This window comes from Paralichthys olivaceus, chromosome 12 (assembly GCF_024713975.1).
Source record: "Paralichthys olivaceus isolate ysfri-2021 chromosome 12, ASM2471397v2, whole genome shotgun sequence".
In the NCBI taxonomy this organism is placed as follows: Eukaryota; Metazoa; Chordata; class Actinopteri; order Pleuronectiformes; family Paralichthyidae; genus Paralichthys; species Paralichthys olivaceus.
The window spans coordinates 16,921,265-16,929,708 of record NC_091104.1 but is presented as its reverse complement, the minus strand read 5'-3'; positions in this window follow the sequence as shown (position 1 = coordinate 16,929,708).

Genomic DNA, 8,444 nt, shown 5'->3' with positions numbered 1-8,444 from the left:
GCTAAAAAACCAGGAGGCTGTGAAGGCGTTTGTGGATCTCGGTGCGATTTGGAGCAAATCAGACCTTTCCTGTACAAACCTTGTGGTCTGTCTCTGGTTATTTCGTGAATGTCAGGTCACAGTGTTCCCGATCGCTGAGAGGATTTGTCTCCACAGCAAGGACACATCCTGTTGACTGAGGACTCAGGAGGAAAGAGTAGATTTCATTTTGCTGTGTCTCTCAGATAACTCAAAATATCACAATAATTCAGGAACAAAGGTGGGTGCTACTAGGTTGCACTTATCTAATAAATGTGATGAATTCGACATGATTTTCATTTACACTTCTGATAATTGCACCACTTCAACTCGGGACATTAATTTAAAACAGAGCAAGTGTGCATCTGTTCCAGGTTGTTTTTCTTCTTCTTCTCTCCTCTCTCTTCTTCTTCCTCCTCCTTCCTGCAGGCTCTGCCCAGGCTGTTTTGATTTCGCTGCGGGTGAGTGGCAGCCTCGACCCCACCTGACCCCCCCAGCCCAGCTTCTGCTGATGTCAGCATCTTGCAGCAGATTGGAGCGTGCAGTTTTTAAACAAAGCCCCAGTCTAGGCCCCTCGAGGGGGGCTCATCCACTCTGTTCCTTAAAGGGGCTGCGCACCAATTCAACTCGTGGCTGTTTTTGGTAAACTTGGGTAACACAGCTGTTTGTTGTTGTCCCCACAGTATATGCTTCTCTTCTCTTGTTCCTTTCTCTTTCACATGGTTGATCCTGTGCTTTTGGAGGCAACAAGTGAAACAATGACAGTGTATGGCTGGATGCTGTGCCTGGTCAGGATATCCTGCCCTCCTCGTGTCTGAATGAGCTCTCTATGGAGCAGAAGCAGAGAATTATGAAACCTTCTCATAACTCGTCTTCTTATCGCCACTGTCTGTCTCCTTAGACACACTCACCCACACTCATCAAAGTCGGCTGATTTATGTTAATTTCTTTTCATTTTCTTCATCTTGCTTGTGTGCACTCTGGGCCAGGACAATCTTAGAAAGTCGTTTTAAAAAGGTTCTCCTGGTTAATTAGAGGGTAACTTGTGAAAACCTGTTTGAAATAGACAGGAACCTGCAGGGGAACAGGTTAGTGACCATGTCTTGACTGATTTGAAAAAATGTGTCTCAATAGTGAATGCAAGTCTGAGGCTGTTTTTTAGTGTGTGATACCTGTGGTTTTTAAACGCAGCACGTTGGCCCTGTGGTCAGCTCGCAGTTGGAAAAAATAAAACAGACACATGCACTGTCATGATGATTCATGACAGATATAAGTACATCTGATTTTGCAACAGCCCAAAAGAGGTATATGAGCCACAGGAACATAAAACAGATAAGCGACTACACAAAGAGATCAGCTTGGTTAGACCAATGTAAACATCCCATACAAAGCACGCTATGTATTCATCCACTACACCCACACACACATATACAGACACACACTGAAGTCATAGTACTGGCATGTCGCCTGCACCTGACCCAACTTCATTGCCCCTGTGTGCTCTTATAGGCTGAATGTGCTGTGTGTGGAGGTTTTGTGTGAACAGCTGGGTTGAAGACTCCAGGCTCCAGAGCCCGGTCATCTAATATCTCCTGGCTGGCCCTGAGGTCTCCCGTCCTGAGGAAACACCATAAAGAACCTCTTATCTACACTGGGCCCCTTTACATTGTGCTGCAAATAAAACACCACAGAGACTCTTTGACTGTATTCTAAATCCCAGCCATATTTCAGATAACACTTCCAGATCAAAAGAGTGAATCATGGAGGATTTTGCCGTAATCCATCTGTTATTTGTTTGGTCCGGGCTCCAAATGAAATTTCACATGAAGAATAACTTCGTAGCTGTCCTTGATGATTACACTGGCCACAAAATAAGGAATTAACTCTGATGCTATCAAGCCAGAATTATTTCAGGCTCTCAAAATGCAGAATGAAGCACACAAGTCAAATTAACCTCCACTTACTGTTTGAATCCAGACAATCAAACAGGATAATTTAAGGAGCCACCACTTAACTTTAATGTTACTATTACACAGATCTTGGTGAATCACACAAGAAGTCATTATCTAACTCTGGCGCCACTGTCTGTCAGGCCACACAACACTGCTGACCATCTCATCATGAGATTCACATTAGTTTTTGATTGGGTTAGCGTATTGTAAAAGGGGAGGAGAGTCAGCAAGCAAGGTAGAGATTTAAAGTGATATATCAATGTTACAACACAGGATTCATGGTATCAAACCCAGTTTTTATACAATTTATGGCCATTTGCATTCTGTATTATTTCATTTCTGTTACCTCTACAGACTTGAGATCTGTGAAGTCCACATTTCTGCAAATAGTTCAAAAAGTACAAAAAGCTTCTCACAGAAAGTGATGCCTGCACATACTGGATGTGCACTGGCAAAATGTTTCTTTTGCATCACACATTAATCCTCTAAGCGTTTGGCTGTTTGAGTTGTGCCGTTAACAAATGCAAGAGTTACACTTCCTCTTGATGCATGTCCCATTTTCAAAGGAGCTCTGTATTATTTAAAACACACTTACAATTACCAATAACCCCAGGTGTCCCCAAACAAACCTAGATTGAAAAATCCTAATGTTTAACACTTGTGCGAGGGGTCACTTGTAGCAACTAACCCAACGCTGCGGTTCCTCTCAGGTCTACGGAGCTGTTTAGTTTGTTTCAGCGGACTGTTCTGGTTTTACAGCCAACAACTTTATTGTTTTGATTCACTGCTCTCTCGTAGTTTCATTTTTGGTCACAGCCGACAGGTGATCTCATTGTTAAAGTGAAAAAATAAAAGAGACTTTACTTGCCATGAATGAAATGGCTCTTTTTACCACTTTACTGGGGAGGAGGACAGTACCGAGCTAACAGTATTGGACTGCCAGAGATGTGGCTGTGAATGAACACTAATTTTTCTGGACATCTGATGCTAACAACATATAAGGCGATAATATGTGTTATGATGTGTTAACAGCTTTTTCTGCTGCCCCTAGTGGCCAAAGATTTGTTATTGCATTTTCCAAGGAAGGGAAACTCACATGATATGTGGATTTACATCAAGGTGTTGCTCAGTTCCCTTTACTGGTTTGATTTATTGTCACTGCTGACACAGTGTCATTTTTGGTCATAAACCAATCTCACCGTAAAAGCGACAAAAACAGACTTTTTTCTATAAACCCTGGATCAAACAGCAATTTTTACCACCTAGCTAGTGACAGAGCTAACAGGAGAGTAAATATTGGACGACGTCAGTGCTGTGTTTACAGCTTGTTTCTGCTGCCCCTAGAGGCAACAAGAAAATCAGTTATTGCTTCTGATATGTAGAGTTCCATCTCGGTGTTGTTCAGCCTCTGCTGACCACTGAGCTCTTCCACTGGAGAGGTTGGGCTGACGTGCCTCCTACAGCAGTTGTTATGGAGTGAGGGGAGTGACACTCAACCTTGTGGTCTCCGGCTTGTTTTTATAGCCTCCAGGCCACCGCTGAAATACATAACTCTTTTTTTCTGTCTGGTCTGCCTGTCTTCCTCCTGGCATCTCTCCAGTGCCTAAAGCCATCTGAGCAGTCACAGGAGATGACTCTGTCATCCAGACGAATCTCAGAGGAGGCTGTTTAAGATCCTAATGAGCTGCTTATAAAAGCACCGCTTCCTGTTGCTGCTTCCCACATTTTTACAACTGTGCAGAGGCAAAAATCACTTCCACCACACAATAATAAGAACACATTAGAAAGTTATTACTTTCCCTCAACATTAATAATGTTTTTCTTCTAAGTTCAATCAGGAGAGAAGAGAGAGGAGGTTGAAGTAGTTAAACAAGTTGAGGGCCGTATGGTGGGGGAGGGTCACTGCTGTTGGCACAAACTAAAGAAATCTGATTCATGGTTTCTAGAGTGGCCATGACAATAACAAAGATCCATTGTGTCCTTTTAGCAACACCAAAGCCAAATTAAGTGTCAATGTGCACTTTGACTTAACACTTTCTTCACCTTTATTGCTCTTAATCTAAGAACTTCTGGCCGGGTCATGTTCTCTGTGTGCAACATGCAGGTCAAAGTTTACAAGTTATGTATCAAAATATTTGATCTTTTGGTTTCCTCAACCACACACATTCAGACCCAGCCTCACCTTTAATTGTCCATGGGGGCAAAAGGACATGGGGAATGTATATAAGACACCCAAACACACATATTAATATATATAAAAAATATACAGTAATGTATATATGACATGCAGTATATATATACATGTACATACAAATATGAGTTGTGCAAAACAATATTGTCAGTAACTAAAGTTACATTATGAACAGTTGTGCAGTCTTTGCATTTCAAATGAAAAAAACAATTAATGCAATTGAGCTTCATATTACTTTAGAACATGGGATGGTTACTGTATTAAGTTGTACTCTCTAATTAGTCCTTGTTACTGTGATGTTTTGTCTTTAACAAGCTGAGCTTAAACCAGCCTGTCACCGTCTAAGCACAATTAACATAACAAGCATCTAATACTGATGGTCATTACGAGGGGGCTGCAGAGGTGCTTACCACAGTGTGACTCAGTATACATAGATTGAGTAGACACACACACACATGCATGCACGCAGGCAGGCAGGCAGGCGCACGCGCACACACACACACACACACACACACACTGACAGGAGTAATTAAATTTCCCAGCCCAGTAGAGTGAGCAGTCCTGTAGCTAGATTCATGTCCTGACATGCATCCTGACCTCAGCAGGGAGGGAAGCAGCCTGAGGCATGAATCCACACTTTAATAAGTTGTAACTCTGACATGCTGCATTAGCTACAACCTGCTGCTGTCGTCAATTATTTGAGTTTGACTTAAAAATAATAAAGCAAAATCCCTCATTGTTTTTTTCAAAGGTATCCACCTTTATTGAGGTCACAAACTGACGTGACTCTTTCGGAGTTGCGTGCGACTGATGTACGTTGCTTCCGAAAGAAGTTCGTCTCTTGGACTTGTGTTGCCTTCTCCTCCGGCTCCAGCACAATGTGCACCATGAAAGCCACTTCAGAGAGCTTGTTGAGCTTTCAACTCCAACATGCGCCTCCTGAGACCTCCACTCACTGTCAGAGAGCGCTCAGAACAAAGCGCACCATCCACACAGCAGACGTTGGAAACATTAGGCTGCAGAGTGTGTTTTGTGTGTCTGTGGAAGACAGTGTGGAGGGGATGCTGCCTTATTGCCTGGAGATGTGTCTCATTAGGTTGCTGTTTATCCTTGTTTGGTTTCTAGGATGACTGAAGTGGATTTGGTGCAAACGCCGTCACACACTGCGTCTTTGTCATGGCTGTTTATGAGATTTCAACATGACATTTATTCATTTGGCACGGACTCAATGCTTGTGCCACTGCAATGATGCATATTATTATAATTTAATAAAAAAATCCTGCACAAGGACAGTAACAAACAATCGGATATGGACGATCTTGTCTCAACATTCGCTGCCTAATAGAGATTAAATCTGGATTATCGCAGAAGAATACAAGGGATGCTAGATTAATGGAACATAGTTTCCTTGTGTAACCACAAACCGTATGTGATGTGTCATGAGTAATTGATACAATTTTCAAGTTACTTACCCAATAACACCATTGACTACCCCCAACACACACAAACAAAGACATGCACAATGTAATGTGTGCTGACTATATATAAACAAAGAAATGGCCTTTGTTGCCTTTCCCCCACATCACACACACTGTCTGTACATTGTTTACACAGACTGTAAATCACACAGTGAAAGCACAAACAGCTGGAAAAGCTAAAATGACTGTGCCAAAGCTTGAAATTGCAAATGACTAAGCCGACTGTAAGCACACCTGACGAAACTGTGATTCCTGCTCACTCAACCTGATTTTTCCTTTCTTTTATGTTGTCCTTGGCCTGGACGCAAACACGACTTCAAAGACAGCATTTGACCCACGTACATGCACCCAATACATCCTCCCACACACACACACTTATTTATACACTATACCCCCAGCCAACACACTTTTTGGTTTTTAAACCTCCTTGAAGATGGACACATCAGAGACGTGAGTTGGCCAGAGTGACCTGGTCTGACCACCATGACTGGAGCCGAGTTTCCTTAAACAAGCAGCACCCCGAGCGATGACTCCACAGGTCACCTGTCTCACCACAGCGTAGGGGTAGAGGGGGGTGAGAGGGTGAGGAGGAGTAGGGGCTGGAGGGGTGGACTCGATTTTTCTCTTCTTCTTGCACACCTGCAGTGAAGTGATTTCCTTCACACTGCTCAGGTTCCTGTTCTCCTGTCGCTTCAGAATCAGATTTATTGCTTAGAAGGTTTTCAAAAACATTTAATTTACTTTGGTGTTCTGGAGCATAGCTGTAAACATAATGAATAGAAAAATAGAAGCCAATACGGATTAGATTAGAATGGCACTGTGTGTATACATCTACTAAGTACTAACAGTCCCCTTAGATTCAATCAAGCTACACCAAATTTAACAAACTCATAGATATCGGTTCCATAAGTGTAACTAATTCTTTTCATCAAGATTTTTTAAAAGAAGTTTGAAAGACGTCCCATCTCTCAATGTTAAAGAAAATGAAAATAAATCCTTGATGCGCCCTTTTATTCCGATCTGCACCAAAATGTAATTGGTTCGTCTCTGACTCATACTGCATCCTTCCACCACGTTTTGTAGTAATCTCTCCAGTTGTTTTTGTTTGACTAGTGTAAAAAAATTATCTCCTTGGAAGGGATACAAATAAAAGTTTAACAATAAAATCTGAACAACATATTATAAAAATAATAATAAAAATTATTCCTCTAGTCATCTAACCATCCTCTCAACTCCCCTTCCCTTTTCATCAGTCTCTCCTCGCCTCATCTGGGCGGCATTAGCAGAGGCTGCTGACACGCATGGCCCTGATAGGCGAGCAGCAGCAGGGAGACATGCTGCGTGTGCCTGTGGAAAATTTTACCCTCAACCAAAAACAGCAAGCCCCAAAGCCAGGCCACAACAATACGTGCCACCTGGCTCGGCTTGTCGTTCGGAGCAGCGGTGGAAGAGCTCTCCCAGAGGAACGATGAGTTAGCTAGAAGGGAGAAAGATGCACGAAGAGAGCAGTGAGCGGTGGGGTGAGCTGACAGGGTGGGTGGGTCCTGGCCCCAGTCATTCAGGTTGATGCATGAATCTGTTGACAAGCCCGGCTGCTCCCACAGCTCAGGCTCTTCTCACAGAGCCTGTGCTCGGAGCAAATTGGCCGTCGTCTCCAGTCAGAGCTGCCTGACTCAGATCTATGGGCTTAGCTGTTACCTGAGGCGAGTCGGGCCAAGAGGCCACCTCCCTCCCAGCCTGCGCTCCTAAATTATAGCCTTGCTCGCTTCATAGCGCCTGAGGCCAAGTGTGTGTACAAGCGCGGTGACTTAACTCATCGTTTTACACATAAACACAAGTACAAGCACCAACAGACAGAAAAACACTGAAAGAGAAGTACCGGTCCTTTTTCTGTCCACTTATGTTTGAACACAGTGTTCCAGATCATCAGCTTCAGTGGCCTCCAAACAAAAGACGTATGCTGTATTTATCCTGTACTATGGCTGCAAGCTGCAAATGCTCAACTGTCCTTGAGAAAGAAGCCCCAGGTCTTTCCACAACCTGCAGCCTCACACCTCTCTTGCAGTTACACAACACACATTATGCTGTTTATAGCCTATTTAGTAATAAGGCTCCACACAAACAGGACAACAACTGCAGGGCTCCACATTTCAGATGACTGATATAAACTTTACACAGAGCACAAAAACCAGCACACGTTTTAAAAAACACAAAATTCCAGCCTCTATGTATATATACCTGTTTATACCTACGATAAGGCCCACGGCACCTTTGCGAAAACTCACTAGAATGGGATTTTTATTTTAATCCATGCACACGATCATAAAGATCAGTCCCCTAAACATGTCTCATTTTTTTTGGCGAGATTTATGAGTTATTCTCTAAGAAATCAATAATTGACTATCTCACAATGTTAAAGAAAGTGAAAAAAAAATGGATCCAGATCTGCACCAAAATGTAATGTGTTCTTTCCTGACCCACGCCACATCCTTCCAGCAAGTTTCATGTGAATCCTTTGTAGTTTTTGCGTAATCCTGCAAACTAACAGATAAACAAACAAATCAGACGAAAACAGGACACTGAGTCGAAGATAAAAATACTAACTTATTCCGAAAATAAGTAAATATGTTGTAAATATAATGTTTTATTGTCTTTTAATTTTGTTCATATGTTACTGAATATCTTTATAGAGTGAATTTAACTGGACTGAAACTAAATTGCACACTCATGTGGTTTTGCTGATTGTCACTTAAGCTCTCCCATTTAATTTAGTGCTTGGGGGAAGCCAAGAAACCACAAGATGCC